The following is a 19,970-nucleotide window of genomic DNA, read 5'->3' as shown; positions in this document are numbered from 1 at the left end:
GAAGATGAAGATTGTCTTCAACTAGTATGGTACTCTTTCCCTTGTTATTTCGTTGTTCATAGCATGTCGATAATTAGTGTTTGTTTGCATAACTGTATGTTTTGAATGTGTAATGTGTATTTCGGTCACGGTGAGATCGGTGTGATCCGAACGTGCTCATGGAACTCTTCTGTAAGAGATCCTTCACTGGTATCTCTACCTAATGCAATGTAAGTCTGAAGCCCTTGACAAGTTGAAGGAGTATAAGTCTGAAGTTGAAAACTTGCTAGGTAAGAAGATAAAAACACTACGATCTGATCATGGTGGAGAGTATATGGACCTCGAAATCTATAACTATATGATAGAACATAGATTTACATCCCAACTCACGACCCTAGGTACACCTCAGCTGAATGGTGTATTGGAAAGGAGAAACAGAACCTTGTTGGACATGGTTCGGTCTATGATGAGTTATGCTCATCTTCCAGACTCGTTTTGGGGTTTTGCAGTAGAGATTGGATGTTATATTTTGAACAATGTTCCCTCGAAAAGTGCTTTTGAAACACCTTTTGAGTTGTGGAGAGGCCGTAAAGGTAGCTTACGCCACTTCAGAATTTGGGGGTGTCCAGCCTACGTGCTTGTGGCTAACCTGAAGAAGTTGGAACCGTGTCCGAAAGTTTTCCTCTTTATAGGCTACCCCAAGGAAACGAGGGGTGGATACTTCTATGATCCGAGTGAGAACAAAGTATTGTGTCAACAAATGCTATCTTCTTGGACGAAGACCACATCAGAGATCATAAACCACGAAGTAAGCTTGTTTTACATGAGATTTCTAGTGAGACCGAGTCTATTGAAAGTTCAACAAAAGTTGTTGAACAGACCGATAGATCAGTAAGAGTTATTGATGTCGATTCATCTAGTCAACCATCTCAAAAGTTGAGACTGCCTCGTCGTAGTGGGAGGGTTATGAACCCACCATATCGCTACATGGGTTTGACTGAAGCCCAAAACATCATTTTTGATGATGGGGTCGAGGATCCATTGTCTTATAAGCAAGTAATGGAGGATGTTGATAAAGATGAGTGGATTAAGGCCATGAACAAAGAAATGGAGTCTATGTACTTCAATAATGTCTGGGAACTTGTAGATCAACATGATGGGGTAAAACCTATAGGGTGTAAGTGGATTTACAAGAGAAAACAAGGTGTAGATGGAAAGGTGCAGACTTTTAAGGCTAGACTCGTGGCAAAGGGTTATACCCAGGTCGAGGGAGTGGATTATGAGGAAACTTTCTCACTTGTTATCATGCTGAAGTCTATAGCCACATTTTATGATTATGAGATATGGCAAATGGACGTCAAGACTGTCTTTCTTAATGGCTCAACTAGAGGGGTTCATTGTTTGGCTTTGATTAGGAGACCATCTACCTGGCCCAACCAAAGATGTGGCACATTTTATGAGTAAGAGACCATCTACATGGCTCAACCAGAGGGGTTCATTGTTCCAGATCAAGAGCAAAGAGTTTGCAACCTTGATAGGTTCATTTATGGGTTGAAACAAGCATCTAGATCATGGAACATTAGATTTGACAGTCCAGTCAAATCGTTTGGCTTTGATCAAAACGTTGATGAGCCTTGTGTTTACAAGAAAAACATCAATAGCTCAGTAGCTTTCCTGGTACTATATGTAGATGATATCCTACTCATTGGGAATGATGTAGGTTTTCTTACTGATATTAAAAAGTGGCTAACCGTCCAATTCCAAATGAAAGATTTGGGAAAGACGCAGTATGTTCTAGGGATCTAGCTCTTTTGGGATCGTAAGAACAAGAGGTTGGCCTTGTCTCAGGCATCGTACATTGATCAAATGTTGATCAGGTATAGGATGCAAGATTTCAAGAGGGGTTTATTACCCTTTAGGCATGGAATCGTTTTGTCTAAGAATCAATGTCCTAAGAGACCTCAAGAGGTTGAGGAGATGAGACGGATTCCCTATGCTTCGACTGTTAGAAGCTTAATGTATGCAATATTATGTACTAGACCCGACATTTGCTATGCAGTAGGAATTGTTAGTCGTTATCAGTCCAATCCAAGATTAGATCACTGGACGGCGGTCAAAACGATCTTCAAGTATCTTCAGAGAATGAAGGACTACATGCTCGTGTATGGAGATAAGGATTTGATCCTCATAGAATACACAGACTCTGACTTTCAAACTGATAGAGATTCTCAGAAATCGACATCAGAGTCAGTATTCACTCTGAATGGAGGGGTTGTAGTGTGGTGAAGCATCAAGCAAGGATGTATCGCAGACTCCACTATGGAATTCGAATACGTAGCCGCTTGTGAAGCAACTAAGGAGGTTGTTTGGCTGAGGAAATTCCTTACAAATTTGGAAGTTGTTCCAAATATGTCTTTTTCGATCACTCTCTATTGTGATAACAGTGGGGCTGTGGCAAATTCGAAGAAACCTCGGAGTCATCGTAGAGGCAAGCATATAGAACAACAATATCACTTGATCAGGGAGATTGTGCATTGCAGTGCTGTAATAGTCATGAAGATCGCGTCGGAGCACAACGTTGTTGATCCGTTTACAAAGGCTCTCACGGCTAGCGTGTTTGAGTGTCATCTAGATAGTTTGGGTGTACGGGACATGCAGCATCTTGTCTAGGGCAAGTGGAAGATGATACTGGGGTATAGAGTATGTCCTAGTTTATTGTATATTGTACTTGTTTTTTCACGTATTGTACATTAGTCTCCTGAGGCATTAGGACAAGTGGGAGATTGTTGGGATAGGTGTCCTAATTCTCCCGGAGTCTCGTAGTTTGTAAACTTTGTACAAATTGTTATGAATAAAATAAGAGTTATTTTATTTTGCATTTACTTATATCCAATAAATAAAACTTCATGGTTATTGTATGTAAACTTAAACATGTATATGAGATATACAAGTGGATCATGCCTTAAGTAATAACCTAAAAGGTCTGTAGTATGAGGATATAGGAGGGATACCTTATCCTTGTGACACTACGGATACGACTCGCTTTGTAGAGATTTACAAGTGTTGTGAACTACTACAAATGGTCTGATCCTAACCATTCATGTGGAGACATGCGAGTAGAGTTGTCCTATACAAAGAGTTTGTATAAGACCGAACCATGAGATGATTCCTCTCTTTATATAACGTCGTTGATACTTGAGACCTACATCTCACCCAAACGACCATAGGTGACATGACCTTAATCCTGAGTGTTTTGGGAACTCCTGCCTTTGAAGACGGTTCTTTTATTAGTATAGGTGAGAGTGGCCAGATAACCAACTCAACAACCCTACCTTTTTGGGGATTTTCTGATTTGGGAGTTGGGAACTCAATTACACAAGATGGAATTCACTCCTTCCCCGAAGCAAGGGTAAGTAGATAGATTACTCTTTTAAGGGCTGATTTCGGATCTTGAACATAGTGGCCACATTCTTTGTTTGGAAGAGAGAACTAAGTAGAGGAATCAGTGGTACTTAAGAAGTTAAATATAACTACAGGAGAAAAATGGTTAATTGGCCCAGTTGTACATACGAGCGATCTATGAAGGGTTATCGCACTGTTGATTGGTTGATATGGACACAGAAATATATCTGTGGTGAGAAGAGTGCAATTGTTGGTCTTTAGTGGAGTGTCCGGCAGTTAACGGATGGTGGATCCTATGACTAAAGAGTTTAGCCAGTTATTCACGTACAATTGGAGCTTCAAGCTATAGGTTCATAAGATCCCCTTGGTAACTCAATGGATTCAAGTTGAGAATCAATTCTTGGAGTTAGTTTGAAGTATTCAAATTAACAAGAAGAAATTAAATTATATATGATATAATTGGTGTGATGTATGAGATACATCAAGTGGAGGATTAATGTAAATATGATTTATATTGGTACCATAAAATAGAAAAATAACTATGGTTTGTATGTTTTATGAGATGAAATATTAAAACTATAGGTTATAAATATAATATGGTAAGTTGGTTATCATATTTATTTATAATAATATTAATTATTTGATACTTATCTCTTTTTCTTTAATAACCAATTAAGTGGTAGGTTATTTGTGGTTTTATGGTAACCGTGAGATAAAAAGAAAAATGTATTCCTAATTTTGGAGAGTTGCCACTTTCAGAAAGTAACTCACGTGAAAAGCTATCAAGTGAAAGTGTTCACTAAGTGATAGCTATAAAGAGACTAAACGATTGTGCACATTGACTATATGATAGTTTATTCAGCTGGTCATAGCTAAACGATCGCATGGCTTTTGTCTATACGATAGGCTGTCATTTACTACACGATCGAGCACATCGTCTATACGATAGACTGTGTCATCTCCCACTTTCTCGATCGTATACACGATCATTGTCCTTTTGTCTCTTCCTCAAGCCAAGTTCATACAGAGCCCACAACTTCTTGATTCTCACACTGAGAATACCAAGGTAACCATTGTGGTGGTGTTCTCACTCAACTCGATTGTGTTCGAGGAGCTTTTGGTTGTTTGTGTTGCTCGTGTGGTGTTTATTGTGTTCATGTTGAGCACCAGTCGTTGCGTTCGAAGGCTGTATTGCTATGGATGCTTGTAGATTAATCAAGGGAGTTTGAAGAATGTTTCTTCAAATATATGCATACTTTATCCCTTGACTCTTTGTAAGCATGCTGTAATTTCGTGTTGTGCATAACCCATTAGTTTCTGTTTTGTGACTGTAATTGTTTATGTTCAATTTCGAATGGAATTTGGAACGATCCTTCCGCTGCTCATGGAAATCCTCGTGCTTGATTTCCTTCAAGTCTAATTTAAGTCGAGGATAAGTTATCAAGGCGATTAATGGTCAACGAATTGAGGTATTTTTATTTCCAAATCTCTTATGGGAAGAGGGGAAAGAAATCTCTAAAGCCAACGAATTAAAAGGAAGCCACAAAATTCAGTTTGAATAATTTAAAGAACATCAAATGGTTCCTTCCAATGAACTAGAAGGACGAAAGAAACATCAACGAATTATAAAAGATCTCTAGCATTATTGAGCAACATCAAATTAAAGAAACGATTATGAAAACACCTAATAATTCCTAAAGGTTTTCCAAACTCAATCTGTAGTTTTTCCCTCATTTTTTCTTCAATACTAAACGATAATTAATGGGGAAACCAAATGTATTAAATGGTATGTTCATGAGGAATACTAGAAAACTTTCCAAATGTAGTATATTCTAACAATCATCTGAGATGGGCACTCTCATCATGATAACACACTCATCATGATTCATATACATAGAAATTGACATACTCATAAACATAGGGTCACATAATAATACATCAACATGTTAGTTGTTACAATGTTAACACAACATTACAACATGCCTAAACATCCAATACATATATAACTAAACAACAGAAAGTGTTTATACCATAAGTAATAAATATGATTCACATAAAGCACACAACATGCTATCAAACAATAAATAAACTCTTCAAATAGAAATCCACTTATTTAAGAATTTTAAAGTGCTTTTAAATTATTTGAAAGACTCTTGAGATAATAAAACAATGATCTAAGGTTAGAACTTAAGCAGTGGACACATCCATCAAAATCATGTTTGGATTCTAAAATCTTGAATCCAAGTAAAACTGAATCAAACTTCTCCCGAGGTGAAAATGGTTTGAACCCATTTCTTTTAAGCCATTTTGGTTTGCACATTTCTACAAACACCTTGTATGCAAGCTGCAAAGTTCATAAAATTCTGCGAAGATCTTTAAATTTAAACAAATTCCAAGAATAAGCAATCCAAATAAGTACCAATTAAGTATTTCCATCCCACGAGCAATGAAATTAAAAGAAAAAACCCCATTCTTCTGAAGTTGCAAATCTCTAAGAGCTCATGGACTCTAGGCATTGGAATTAAGCATTAAACTTGATTGAAAATCTTACCTTAATCACGGGAAGTTTTCTAGGTTAAGCAATTGATGGTACTACAAGAAGAAAATGAAAAAGTAGCTGTTGATGGCTCATTGAAAGGAAGCAACCTCAACTGGAATTAAAGCACAATGAGAAGCAAGAATTTGGTCCTGCAAGATTGGTAAATGTAAATGAATACATTAACCTTTCAACTGGATGCGGTGGTGGGAATCCAACTCAAACAAGATGTTGAAACTACCATATCTGATCCGAAAAAGCTCTAATGGAAAATGGAAGCATAGAATGCTCTATCTAATCAGGTTGGGTTTTTGTGGTCATATTCAACAATACCCTCGTCCCAACTGATAACAGCGTCGCTGTTCTCCCACTCTTCAACTGCTTCTACAATGGACTTTGTCCCACCTGACCCACCAATATAGCCTTCATGCAAACATGAAATGCCATTAAGAAGAAAATGCAAGCAATTAAATATCGAGAAAACGAAAGTCCCAAAGCATTCATACTTCCAATGTATCATATAAACACCAACATCGAGGCCATTTTCCGAAGGTCGATTATAGATCGTTCTCAACTGGGTTTATGATTGAGACGAGGAAGGTGAGAGAGAAGGTGGATTAGTAACTGAATGTGAGTCACCGTCCAAGTCCAAGTTTGATTGACTAAAACCAAATAGTCAAATAACAACGATATAAGAAGATGAACAAGAAACTCTTACCGGAAAGCAAGATAAGCACCTTACCCGAAAGGAATCGGCAACCAGGGTGAATAATTTGACAACGGTGTGAAGGTACCGGCGACAACATGAAGAGGAACTAGTCTTGGAAATGTCCTAGAACTTGCAATTCATGTTAAACATTTTATTTATCAATAAAATATTATTAACTTATTCAATAAAGTTGTTGATTTTGCTTTCTATTATGAAAATCCAATAAACATATTCATGGTTATAGTCTGAATATTTAACTTTATGTGATGACATAAACAGGATCAAGTTAATAGTATATAGCCTAAATAGTCTAATAGGTATATGGATGAAATTAGGTATCTCATCCTAGTAACACTATTGGATGCGGCTCAGTCTGTAGTTGTTACAAGGAGTTGTAAAGTGCTACAAATGATGTGATCCACAGATCGCTCATGTAGGGACATGTGAATGGGGGCATTCTATGCAATGAACTTGCATATAGACTGGACCACAAAATAGTCACTTTTCTTTATAACGACTGTTTACTGTTAAAACTGACTATTTCATTATTAAGTAACCTAGATTAACTCGATCTTAATCCTGAGATAGCTATGAACTCTTATTTGTTCGGGATTATCCTTTTATCTGCATGGGTGAGAGTAGTCCAACAACATTGCTCAATAAGCCTTCCATTTTTAGGATAAGACCGGATGAATAGCTAGGGACATAGTCCTGCAAGATGGAATTCACTCCTACCCGATTTAGGGTTAGCAGATAGGTTGTTTTCTTAAGTATTGATTTCAGTTCTTGAACAATCGGGACCCTGCCTTCTCATGATAGAGAAAGAACTTGATTCATAGGTATTATGAATCAAAATTGTTCATTAGAGGGTCAATAGGAACTTAAGAAACGCGATTTATTCACAGGGGTAAAACGGTGATCTTGACGTAGCTGTAATTACGAAAACTTGTGAAGGATCGACTTACTGATCAGGTTATATCAATGGTTATATCAAGTGGACATAATATATCTACAGTGAGGGGAGTTCAACTATGGGCTATAGTAGAGTGATCCATTAGTTAACGAATAGGGGGTTAATTCGGTATAATGAGTTTAGCCCATTAATCTCGGATATTGGAGCCCATGATCTGTAGGTCCGCGAGGTCCCCTTCTAGCTCGTAAATTGATTAGCTTTAGAGTAGCATGATAAGTTAATTTGAAACGTTCAAATTTGAATGAAATGGAATAGAAGAATTTATATTTAAATATGATTTAAATATATGAAGGTAGATTTGTGTAAAAATTAATTTAATATTTGATATTAAATTAATTATAATTATTTAAATAATTATTTATTAATTTATGAAATTAATTTTATAAAATTAATAATATTTTCAATTTTAAAATCAAATTGATTTTGAAATCATTTTTTGGAAAATTGAAAAATTATAAAAACTTACACAAAATGGGAAAATGGGTTTTTCCATTATCTTCTTCAACTAGCTCACACAAAAACCATTCATATTTGCTTCATTAATTCCAAGCATGAGCTGCATCTCATGCAGCCATCTTCTTTACATGTTAACCTGCAATAAATAAAGAAGATTGGAATGGAATTAAGACGTGCATTCAAAGAGGTTTTTGGAAAAATTTGTGCTGAAGAAAGAGTTCTTCAAACGGGTTGATGCAGTGAGCTTCTCCCAAGTTTTCTTTTCGTTCAAGATGTTCTTGAGTCCTACAACTCATTCTAAAGCTATAAAAGGATAGTGGGGAAGATCTTGAGATTGTTCACGACAAGTTTTGGAGAAGAAAATAGCTGAGAATCAAGATCTTGAAGAGTTCTACAAAGGTATAACTTCAAAACCTCTTATATTTAATGAGCATGCTTTAGTTTCTGCCAAAATTAATGAATTAGAGTGTTTATTGATCGTTGTTATTTTCGTTGCATGCTGATATACTCTTACACATTTCAACTGTGAGAGAGAAAGTCCTTTTTCACTTCAGCACGTGAAATTTGGAGAGGCAATGCCTCTGAACTCCTTTTATCTTTGCTTAAATAACCCTTGACATAACATGACAAGTATTGTGTAGTATGAAAAAAATCCAAACAAAACACCAAACTTCCACTTTTTTTAATTGTTATTGATGTTTATAAAGCATCAAGTAAAAACGAAATGAAAAAAATCCGGAATTTTCTGCCAACCTTCACTTTTTGTCATTATCCTTGACGTTTTTCATCAAGTTTACATATTACTTGATGTTTTTTTTACTCAAAACTTCCAAACGTCAAGTAATATAGTTTTTTGTAGTAGTGTTTGTACCATTGGTTTTGATACTTAGAGAACTCTTCATTTTATGCTACTTGTGTGAGAGTGTGCACTTACACTTAGAACTGCTCGTCGTTGCTCAGTTATCCGTCCACTTCAATTACCCTAACCAAAAATTGGCATAGAAAAAATCATTATAAAGAAATTATCAGAAAACAAGTAGAGTTTTAAAAAAAAAAAAAAAAAAAAAAAAAGAGAACCAAGATCTCGTCTAATAAGCATTTGGTTTTTAAAAATTAATTAGCTTGTAAAAACTACTTCTGTTTATTGATTTCTTTATTTTGTTATCTACTTTTCATGAGTTTTTTAGAAAATCAAACCACATTTTGAAAACCAAGAAAAATAGTTTTTAAAAAGTTGTTTTTGTTTTTTAATTTTGACTAAAAATATAAGTATTCTTAAAAAAATGTAAAAACCATAGTACGAAATTGAGGATAAAACAAACCTAAATTTTAAAAACATAAAACTAAAAATAAAATTATTACCTTACTGGATTACAATTTTTCTTTTAGTTTTTTGTTTTTCAGAATTGTTTGTTTCCTTACCCCTTTTATGTTTGTAAGCTTTTCATATTCCTTAAAACTACATTTGATTTCTAAACCAAATCTTTTTTTAAAAAAAATAATAAAATTACTTTTGTTAGGTTTCATAATGTTACTTCATTTTCTAAACCGTTTTAAAATAAATAGATAAATATATATATATACACAATAGTGTACGAAAACGACGAGAAAAAGTAATGTTTATAACTTTAATATTTGAAAATAGTAGGAAAAAAACGAATGTGGTCAAACAAGGCCTAAACAATTTATTTTCAAACTCCATGAAATCTTGCAAAATAAGACTATTGTAGTCATAAATTTTTTAGAGTAAAAACATGATTTACTTTCCCTTAGATTTCATACCGTTCTTTTCTTATGATTATAAACCACATAACTCATTTGAAATTCATCACAATTCGGAATAACCTAACAAAATAAAGATAAGGGACTAAACGCGACAAACTTTAAAATAACAAACTTAAGTTTAGAAGCTAAATCGTGAAAAATCTAGAAGTATAAGGACATTACACCGTTCCAAACATAGTATAACTAGTTAATATAATATCTTTGTAGAGTATTGTCCCCAAACAAGGCCCAAAGCCCACAGGAAGATCCAAGTCAAGGGAAACAGGGAGGTGGTATGAGGATCATGAAAGACTATGAGGTTCGATGCGGAAACACGGATCATGTCCCAGATTCAATTTTATAGAATTATAATTACAGAGAAATGCATTATGCATTTTACATAAATTTTACAGCATACTTTTGAATTAAATAGAGGGGGAGATTAGGGTTTGAAGATAACTTACCCTTGAAGAACCAATTAATCTTCACGAATTCCTTCTCCAACCAATCATGGACAATTCTCAGAATGTGAACACCGAAAAAAGCCCAACAATCACCAAATCACTATTTGGTTGGACACCACCAGAAGTGAGCCTTCTGTATTCTCCTTAGAGGTTGAGAATTACAGGAATTGTAGGCTCTGTTGATTTTGGGAGAGGGAGGAAGATTTAGAAGGAATTGTGAACACCGAAAAAAGCCCAACAATCACCAAATCACTATTTGGTTGGACACCACCAGAAGTGAGCCTTCTGTATTCTCCTTAGATGTTGAGAATTACAGGAATTGTGGGCTCTGTTGATTTTGGGAGAGGGAGGAAGATTTAGAAGAGAGATATTTTTCTAGGAGAATTCTTCTGAGACCAAAAACTCACAAATACCCTTATGATAATCTTCTGTGAAGAAAATGAAAAAGTAATCGTAAAAACTTCCACTCACACAAATGATAATGAGAGAAAATAGAGGGAGGGAGTAACAACACTCTCCTTAATTAAATTCAAATAATTTAATAAATAAAATTTAATATATATATATATATATATATATATATATATGTATGTATGTATGTATGTATATGTGATAACTAACTTATCATATAATATATATTAAACTATTTGTTATATCGAATATAACACAACCTATAGTTTTATATAATATCAAATACAATATAATCTATAGTTTGAATTCTTTCGATCATTCATGCTATTTAATGTTGGGTTATTTGTCCTAAAACTTGTAGTTTATAAACTTTAAACATATTCTATTCACAATAAAGATATTGTCAAGATTTGTTTAATAAAGTTTTGAATATGTAAATTGCATTTATAGATTCCTAAATCCAATAAACTAATGAACCCATGGTTATAACATGAATACTTAATCTTTATGTAGAGACATAAAAGAGGATCAAGTTTTAGTATATAGCCAAAACGGTCTATAAGTATATGGATAGGGTTGGGTACCTTGTCTTGAGGACACCATGGATGTGATCCATTTTGTATATTGATACAAACAATGTAATCCCAAAGTTATTCATGTAGAGACATGCGAGTAAGGACATCCTATGCAAAAGATGTTTGCATAAGATCGGACCACAAAATAGTCACTTTTCTTTATAACAACCGTTTACTGTTAAAACTGACTATTTCAATTCGATGACCTAAGGTAACTTGATCTCAATTCTGAGCTAACTATGAACTCCTATTTATATGGGACTATCCTTTAATCTGCATGGGTGAAAGTAGCTCAACATCGCCGCTCAATAAGCCTCCCATTTTAGGGGTAAGACCGAATAGATAGTTGGGACATAGTCTTGCAAGACGAAATTCACTCCTACTCATCTTAGGGTTAGCAGATAGGTTGTTCCCTTAAGTACTGACTCTAGGTCTTGAACAAAGGGGCCCCACTCTTCTATGGCTGAAAAGGACTTGGTTTATTGGTAGAACCATAAACCAATTGTTCAATAGAGAATCAGTGAAGACTTAAGAAGCAAGATGTATTGTAGGGGTAAAACGATAATTTTGACCTAGTTGTAAATACGAACAATCTGTGAATGATCGATTTATTGATTATGGTTAAATCAAGTGGACAGAAATATAACTAAATGTGGAGATGCAACTACTGAGCTCATGATCTATAGGTCCATTAGGCCCCTCTACTAGCTCGTAAAAGGATTAAACCTTAGAATAGCATGTTGAGAGAATTTGAAATATTCAAATTCGATTTAGGGTTTGGATTATTATATTCAATATAATTAAACTTTTAATTAACAAATTAAACGGTTTTGGAGAGTTGAAAATATTTAAATGAGATTTAAATATTAATTTTATGAATAGGGATTCAAGTTTGGATTAGGTGTTTTATTAATTTAATATTTGATATTAAATTGATTAATTAAATTAGTTTAGTTATTTATTTAAAATAATGTATTTAAATAATTTTGAAATTTTTTATTTTAAATTTAATTTATTATTTTTTATAAAATAAAATTAAATTAAAAATGTAAATTATGGAAAAGTGGGATTTTCCCCCCTTTTTCCATTTACCTCCACCTATTCCACTCATTTAGTGGATGATTGAGTGTCAATCTCCCACATTATTCATTTTGCATGTTCATATTACATAAATACAAGTTGATTTGAAGTGAAATTCATGCATGCAATTTGAATTGCTAAAGTTAATTTTCTAAAAAATACTCTCTTAACTTTAAAAGTTCATCCCAAAATCCCTCTTAATTGGGTTCCACCACCCAATCTAAGAAAAGGCTTTTGTGGTAGTCTATTTCAAGGATTAAAGAAGAATTTTGTGGAGGATTGAAGTTCTAAGGGATTCATCAAAAGTTGTAGTCTTGAAACCCCATTTCTGATTTTTCGATGAACATGCATGTTAATCCATTAAAATTGATGCAGTGATCCTAATAGCTTCAGTGTATTGAATGTCAACTCCATCATTTAATATAAATCAAACTTATATTAAACTTAACTATATGAATCTAATACATATAATTACTATTTGAATCATATTCAAATATTTATTTTCTCTCAAATAAACTTTATATTATAATGTATTAATTATATCACATATAATTAATTTAAATTAATTATATCATAAATAATCAATTCCCTCAATTAATTTGAACAATTCAAATTAATCCAAAATTAATTCTCAATAATCCCAGTTGAACTACATAAGGGACCTTATGGACTTGTAGATTAAAGCTCCAATGGTACTTGAATAATTAATTAAACTCATTTAGTTAAATTACTCAACATCTATTAACTATTGGTCACTCCACTAAAGACCGACAGTTGTATTCTTCGCACTACAGATATATTTTTGTGTCCATTGGATATAACTAGTCAACAGCATGATGATCTTTCACAAATTGCTCGTAAGTCCAACTGGCCAAAATTACCGTTTTGCCCCTTTAGTTACATCTAACTCCTTAAGTATCACTGATCCCTCTAATGAACAATAAGTCATAGTCTAACTATGACCATACCCTTCTCAGATCAAAAAAGGGTGTGGCGTCACATTGTTCAAGCCTCGGAATCAGTCGTTAAAGGAGCAATTTATCTACTTACCCCAACATTAGGAAATGAGTGAATTTTTTCTTATGTAGTTGTGTTTCCAACTCTACATTCAGACGAATCCCCAAAATGGTAGGCTTATTAAGTCGGTGATCTGGCCACTCTCACCCAGACAAATCAAAGGATCACCTTCATAGGTAAGAGTTCACAACTCACTCAGGATTCAGGTCATGTCACCTATGGTCATCCTGGTGAAATGTAAGTCTCTACTGTTAATAGTGTTATATAATGAGACTAATCATTTTGTGGTTCAGTCTTATACAAACCCCTTTGTATAGAACACCCTCACTCATATGTCTCTACATGAATAATCAAGATCAGATCATTTATAGCACTTTACAACAATTGTAACATCTATAAAGTGGGTCGTATTCGTAGTGTCACCAGAATAAGGTACCCAACCTTATCCATCTGCTACAGACCATTTAGGTTATCACTTAAACATGATCTACCTATATGTCTCTAGATACATGTTTATGCTACAAAAGATAACCTCGGATGTTAGTTTATTGGTTTTGTGGGTTAATGTTACTAAATGTCAAATAAAATACCTCAAATTTTATTAAATAAATAAATGGTTTGTACATAACAATTACAAACTACATGACCCATGAGATTTAGGGCATCAAACCTAACTATCTTCCACTTTTCCTAAAGTTAATCAGATGTACATCATAAAATTCACACTGATATAAAAGTACATAAAACAAGAAACTACGACATAAATTGCATCCAATACAAAATCTCCCACTTGCCCTAGACTAGATATAGCATGTCTCGTAGACCTATACTCTGCAGGTGACCCTCAAACACCATAGCTGTGACGGCCTTTGTAAATTGATCAACAACATTGTGCGCCGAAACTATCTACATGACGATCATGTCCTCTTAATGCATAATCTCTCGAATGAGATGATACTTCCGCTCTATGTGCTTCCCGCATTTGTGACTCCTAGGCTCTCAGAAATTAGCCACAACACCATTATTATCACAATAAAGGGTGATGAGCTTAGACATGCTTGGAACCACAACTTTCTAAGCTACACAGCTTCGAAGCTGCTACATACTCAGCCTCCATAGTGGAGTTAGCTATGCACATTTGCTTGGTGCTTCTTCAGACTATAGCCCCTCTGTTAAAAGTGAACAATGATCCTGAAGTGGATTTTCTAGAATCCTTATCAGTCTGGAAATTAGAATCTGTGTATCCTGTAAGGATCAAATCCTTAGAACCATACACGAGCTTGTCGTCCCTCATTCTCTGAAGATACTTGAGGATATTCTTAATGGCGATTTAGTGATCAAATCTTGGATTAAACTGATATCTACTGACTATCTCCACCGCATAGCAAATGTCAGGTCTAGTATATAACATTGCATATATCTTACTACTAACAGGCGATGCATAGGGGATCCGTCTCATTTCCTCAACCTCTTGAGGTGTCTCAGGACACTGTTCCTTAGACAAAATAACTCCATGTCTGAAAGGGAGCAAGCCTCTCTTGGAGTTCTGGATCAAAAACTTGACAAACATCTTGTCAATGTATGATGCCTAAGACAGGACTAACGTTTTCTTCTTTCAATCTCTAAATATTTGAATGCCCAAACCAAATTGCGTCTCTCCCAAATCTTTCATTTGGAATTGGGTCGCTAGCCAATTTTTAATTTTAGTCAATAGACCTACATTATTCTCAATGAGTAGAATATCATCTACATATAACACAAGAAAAGCTACTAAATTGTTGATGATTCTCTTGTAAACACAAGGTTCATTAACATTTTGATCAAAGCTATAAGATTTGATTGCAGTATCAAATCTTATGTTCCAAGATTGAGAAGCTTGTTTTAATCCATAAATGGACCAATTAAGCCTACAATCCTTTTGCTCTTGACTTTGGGTTATGAATCCCTCAAGTTGCTCCATATATATGGTCTCCTTAAGATTTTCATTCAGACAAGTAGTTTTGACATCCATTTGCCAAATCTCATAGTCATATGAGGCAATGGACAGGAGTATCCAAATAGACTGTAAAATGGTAACAGGTGATAAAGTCTCCTCATAGTCGACTTCCTCAACTTGGGTATAACCCTTTGCCACAAGTATAATCTTGAAGGTTTGCACCTTCCCATCAGCACCCCGTTTTCTCTTGTAGATTCATTTGCAACCAATAAGTTTAACCTCATCTGGTTTTGATCTATAAGATCCTAAACTGAATTGAAGTACATAGACTTCATTTCGAGATCCATAGCTTTGATCCATTCATCTTTGTCAACATCCTCTATTGCCTTCTTTTAAGACAATGGATCCTCAACATCTTCGTCAGCTATGATAGCTAGGATTTCTATTAAACTCATATAACGAATAGGTGGATTCGCAAACCTTGCACTACATTGAGACTTCCTCAATGTTTGAGGTAGATGTGACTTACTAGATGAACCAACTTCAATAACTCTTGTTGAGATATTGGGTTCTTCAATAACTCTTATTAAAGGTTCAGTAGTTTTACTGGAAAGTTCATTTAACATTATCTGACTATGGGGTTTATGCTCCCTTATATGGCTCTCTTCTAAAAAAAGGTAGCGTTTTTTTTATACAAACACTTTATTATCTTTAGGATCGTAGAAGTAACCACCTCTCGTTCCTTTAGGGTAACCTACAAATAGGCACAATTTTGAATGAGTTCCAATTTCTTAAGATATGCCTCAAGTACATATGTTGGGCAATCTCAAATTCTAAAATGGCATAAACTACCTGTACGAGCATTCCATAATTCCAAAGGTGTTCTAGTAGCACTTTTGGAAGGAATGCAATTCAAAATGTAAGCTGCAGTTTGTATTGCATATCCCCTAAAACGAGTCGGGTAAGAAAGTGTAACTCATCATAGACCGAACCATGTTCAATAGGGTTCGATTTCTCCTTTTTGATACACTATTCTACTGAGGTGTACGAGGTACCGAGAGTTGGGATACAATTCCATGTTCTATCAAATAGTCTTGGAATTTAATATCCATATACTCTCCACCTCGATCAAATCGAAATGTTTTAATGATTTTATTTAATGTATTTTCAACTTCAGCCTTGTACTCCTTGAACTTTTCAAGGGCTTCAAACTTATGTTGCATTAAGTAAACATACCCATATCTAGAATAATCATCAATAAAAGTGGTAAGTTAATCTTAACCCTTAATTCCTCCTTGTAAAACATGTTGTAAAATATTCTCTGACACCAATTGAAGGTCTGTGAGGTCCGATGTGGAACTAGGATCGTGTCCCAATTTCAATTTCACAAAATTATAATTACAGAGAAATAGATTATGCATTTTACAGAAAATTTTAGAGCATGCTTTTGAATTAAATAGAGAAGGAAGATTAGCGTTTGAAGATAACTTACGCTTGAAGAACCAATTAATCTTCACGAATTCCTTCTCCAACCAGTTAAGAAAAAATATCAAAACATGAACACCCAAAAAACACAGCAATCACCAAATCACTATTTGGTTGGACACCACCAGAAGCAAGTATTCTATATTTTCCTTGAGGGTTGAGAATTATAGGAGTTGTGGGTTCTGTTGATATTGGGAGAGGGAGGATGATTTAGAAGAGAGGAATATTTTTCTGGGAGAATTCTTCTGAGACCAAAAACTCACAGACACCCTGTGATAATCTTCTGTGAAGAAGATGAAAAAGTAATCGTAAAAACCTCTACTCCCATGAATGATAATGAGATAAAATAGGGGGAGAGAGTTACAACTCTTTCCTTAATTAAATTCAATTAATTTAATATATATATATAATAACCAACTTATCATATAATATATACTAAACTATATATTATATCGATATAACACATAACCTAAAGTTTTATATTGTATCAAATACAATATAATCTATAATTTGAATTCTCTCAATCATTCATGGTATTTAATATAAATAAACTTTATATTTAATTTAACCATATTCAAATATTTATTTTCTGTCAAATAAACTTTATATTATAATTTATCAAATACATTATTTTAATTATATCACATATAATTATTTTAAATTAATTATGTCATATATAATTAATTCCCTCAATTAATTTGAACAATTCAAATTAATTCTCAATAATCCCTGTTGAGCTACAGAGTGAACCTTATGGACCTATAGATTCAAGCTCCAACAGTACTTGAATAATTAATTAAACTCCTTTAATTAAATTATTCAACATCCATTAGTTGTTGATCACTTCACTAAAGACCGACAACTGCACTCTTCACGCTACAGATATATTTCTGTGTCCATTGGATATAACCAGTGCGATGACCCTTCCCTAATTGCTCGTAAGTACAGTTGGGCCAAAATTACCCTTTTGTCCCTATAGTTACATCTAACTCCTTAAGTACCACTGATCTCTCTAGTGAACAATAAGTCATAATCCAATTATGACCAAACCCTTCTTGGGCCAAGAGAGGGTGTGGCGCCCCATTGTTTAAGCCCTGGAATAAGCCGTTAAGGAAGCAACTTGTCTACTTACCCCAACATTAGAGAAGGAGTGAATTTTGTCTTGTATAGTTACGTTCCCAGCTCCCCATTTAGACAAATCCCCAAAATGGTAGGCTTATTGAGTCGAAAATCTAGCTACTCTCACCTATACAAATCAAAGAACTGTTGGGTTGTATGCCTAAAACTCGCAGTTTGTAAAGTTATCAATAAAGTTGTTATTGAATCTATAAATTGCACTTATACAGTCTAAATCCAATAAACTAAGATCCATGGCTATTATATGAATATTTAAACTTTATGTGGAGACATAAGTGGATCAAGTTCAAGTAAATAGTCAAAATGATCTATAGTATACGAATAAGGTTGGGTGCCTTATTTTGGTAACACTTGGTGCCTTATTCTGGTAACACTATCGAATGCGACCTACTCTGTAGTTGTTACAATTTGTTCGAAGTGATCCTGATTCATTCATGTATTGACATGAGGAGCGGCGACATCCTATGCAATGAGTTTGTGTAAGATCGACCAAGAAATAAGTCACTCTTATTTTATAACATTGTTTATTGTTTAAGACTGACTATTTTACTTAGATGACCTAGGAACTCGATCATAATCCTAAGCTAACTATGAACTTCTGTTTATTCGGGATTATCCTTAGATTTGCATAGGTGAAGGTTGAATCAATAGCGTCGGCTCAATAAGACCCCCATTTGAGGGATAATACCGGGTAGATAGCTGGGGACATAGGATGCAATAAGGAATTCACGCCTACCCAGTTTAAGGATAGAAGAAAGGTTGTTCTCTTAAGTACTGAATCCAGGTCTTGAACAAGGGGTCCTACCCTCTCATTGACCCGAGAGGAATCTGGTTTAGTGATTGGATCATAAACCAATTGTTCATTAGAGGATTAGTGGAACTTAAGGACCAAGACGTAATATCGGGGGTAAAACAGCATATTGACCCAGCCGTCATTACAAACAGCCTGTGAAGGGTCGCCTTACTGATTATGGTTAAATCACGTTGACACAAATATATCGACAGTGAGTAGAGTGCAACTATCAAGCTATAATGGTGTGACTTTATAGTTAACGAATACTGATTAATTTGGTCTAAAGAGTTTTAGCCAATTAATCTTAAATCGTTGGAGCTCATGATCTGTATGTCCATAAGGTCCCTCTACTGGCTCGTAAAACATGAACACCTGGAATTAATAAATTGAGTGGATTTGGAATGGTATCAATTTCAATTGTTCAAATTGAATTTCAATTTGAAAATGCTCAAATTGAAATTAGGGGTTGAATTTGAATAAGTTCAAATTCAAATTAGGATTTGTCCAATTATATTTGATATAATTAATTAATGTTTAATTTATTGAAACTAAACGAAATTGGAGAATTTAAATATTTAAAAATTGATTTAAATATCATGAATAGGATTTATGTTTAAAATTAAGTGTGTGATTAATTTAATATTTGATATTAAATAAATAAATTAATTAAATATGTTTAATTAATTAAAAATCAAATTAATTTCATATTTTAATTCAATTTAAGAAGTTGGATTTTGTAATTTTAGATTTGATTAATTATGAATCAAGTAAATCATTTTTTTTAGTTAATTATAGAATTAATTGTAAAATTGGAGATTAAAAAGTGGAAATTGGAAGTCTTTTGAAGACTTAGTGGGTTTTTCACAAAAATACCTAAGGAGGAGGTGATTGAAAGACCAACACTTCATTTTGAAGTAGGTGTTGGTCATTTGATGGCTGATGAGTGCTTGCATGCACTTTATGTATAAAAACTCCAAAATTGGAGATTAGATTGAAGGAATTCTGAGTTCATTAGAAGATTGCTGTAGAAATTCATCTTCACCAAAAACCCACACAAACACCCTTCACAAATTCACTGTAATTGGAGTTCCACCACTCAAATTCAAGGTTGAGAATCGTAGAGAAGATCTCTTGGTGGTTCACTGCTGAATTGGAGCTGGAATTACTTGAAGGAGCAGCTTGGATTGGAGGAAATTCATCAAAGGTATGTTACTTGAAACCTACTTCTGAAAAATGTGTTTTAGCATGTTTTT

The 19,970-nt window shown here is 34.2% G+C and overlaps 1 long non-coding RNA gene across 1 annotated transcript; it reads right to left on the bottom strand.

The window, feature by feature from the left end:
• Positions 1 to 5,465: 5,465 nt before the first annotated feature.
• LOC120083619 (uncharacterized) lies at positions 5,466 to 6,755 on the bottom strand. Its single transcript, XR_016527112.1, has 5 exons — positions 6,660 to 6,755; positions 6,424 to 6,579; positions 6,159 to 6,340; positions 5,933 to 6,069; positions 5,466 to 5,744 (listed from the first exon to the last, which is right to left on the bottom strand). It is a non-coding gene; the product is annotated as an uncharacterized LOC120083619 (long non-coding RNA).
• Between the last annotated feature and the right edge of the window lie 13,215 nt (positions 6,756 to 19,970).

Source organism: Benincasa hispida, unplaced genomic scaffold (genome assembly GCF_027475165.1).
Source record: "Benincasa hispida cultivar pf3 unplaced genomic scaffold, pf3_genome.v1.1 HicScf38, whole genome shotgun sequence".
NCBI classification, from domain to species: domain Eukaryota; kingdom Viridiplantae; phylum Streptophyta; class Magnoliopsida; order Cucurbitales; family Cucurbitaceae; genus Benincasa; species Benincasa hispida.
Note: the sequence above shows the minus strand (reverse complement) of the source record. Positions and strands in the feature narration are given on the sequence as shown.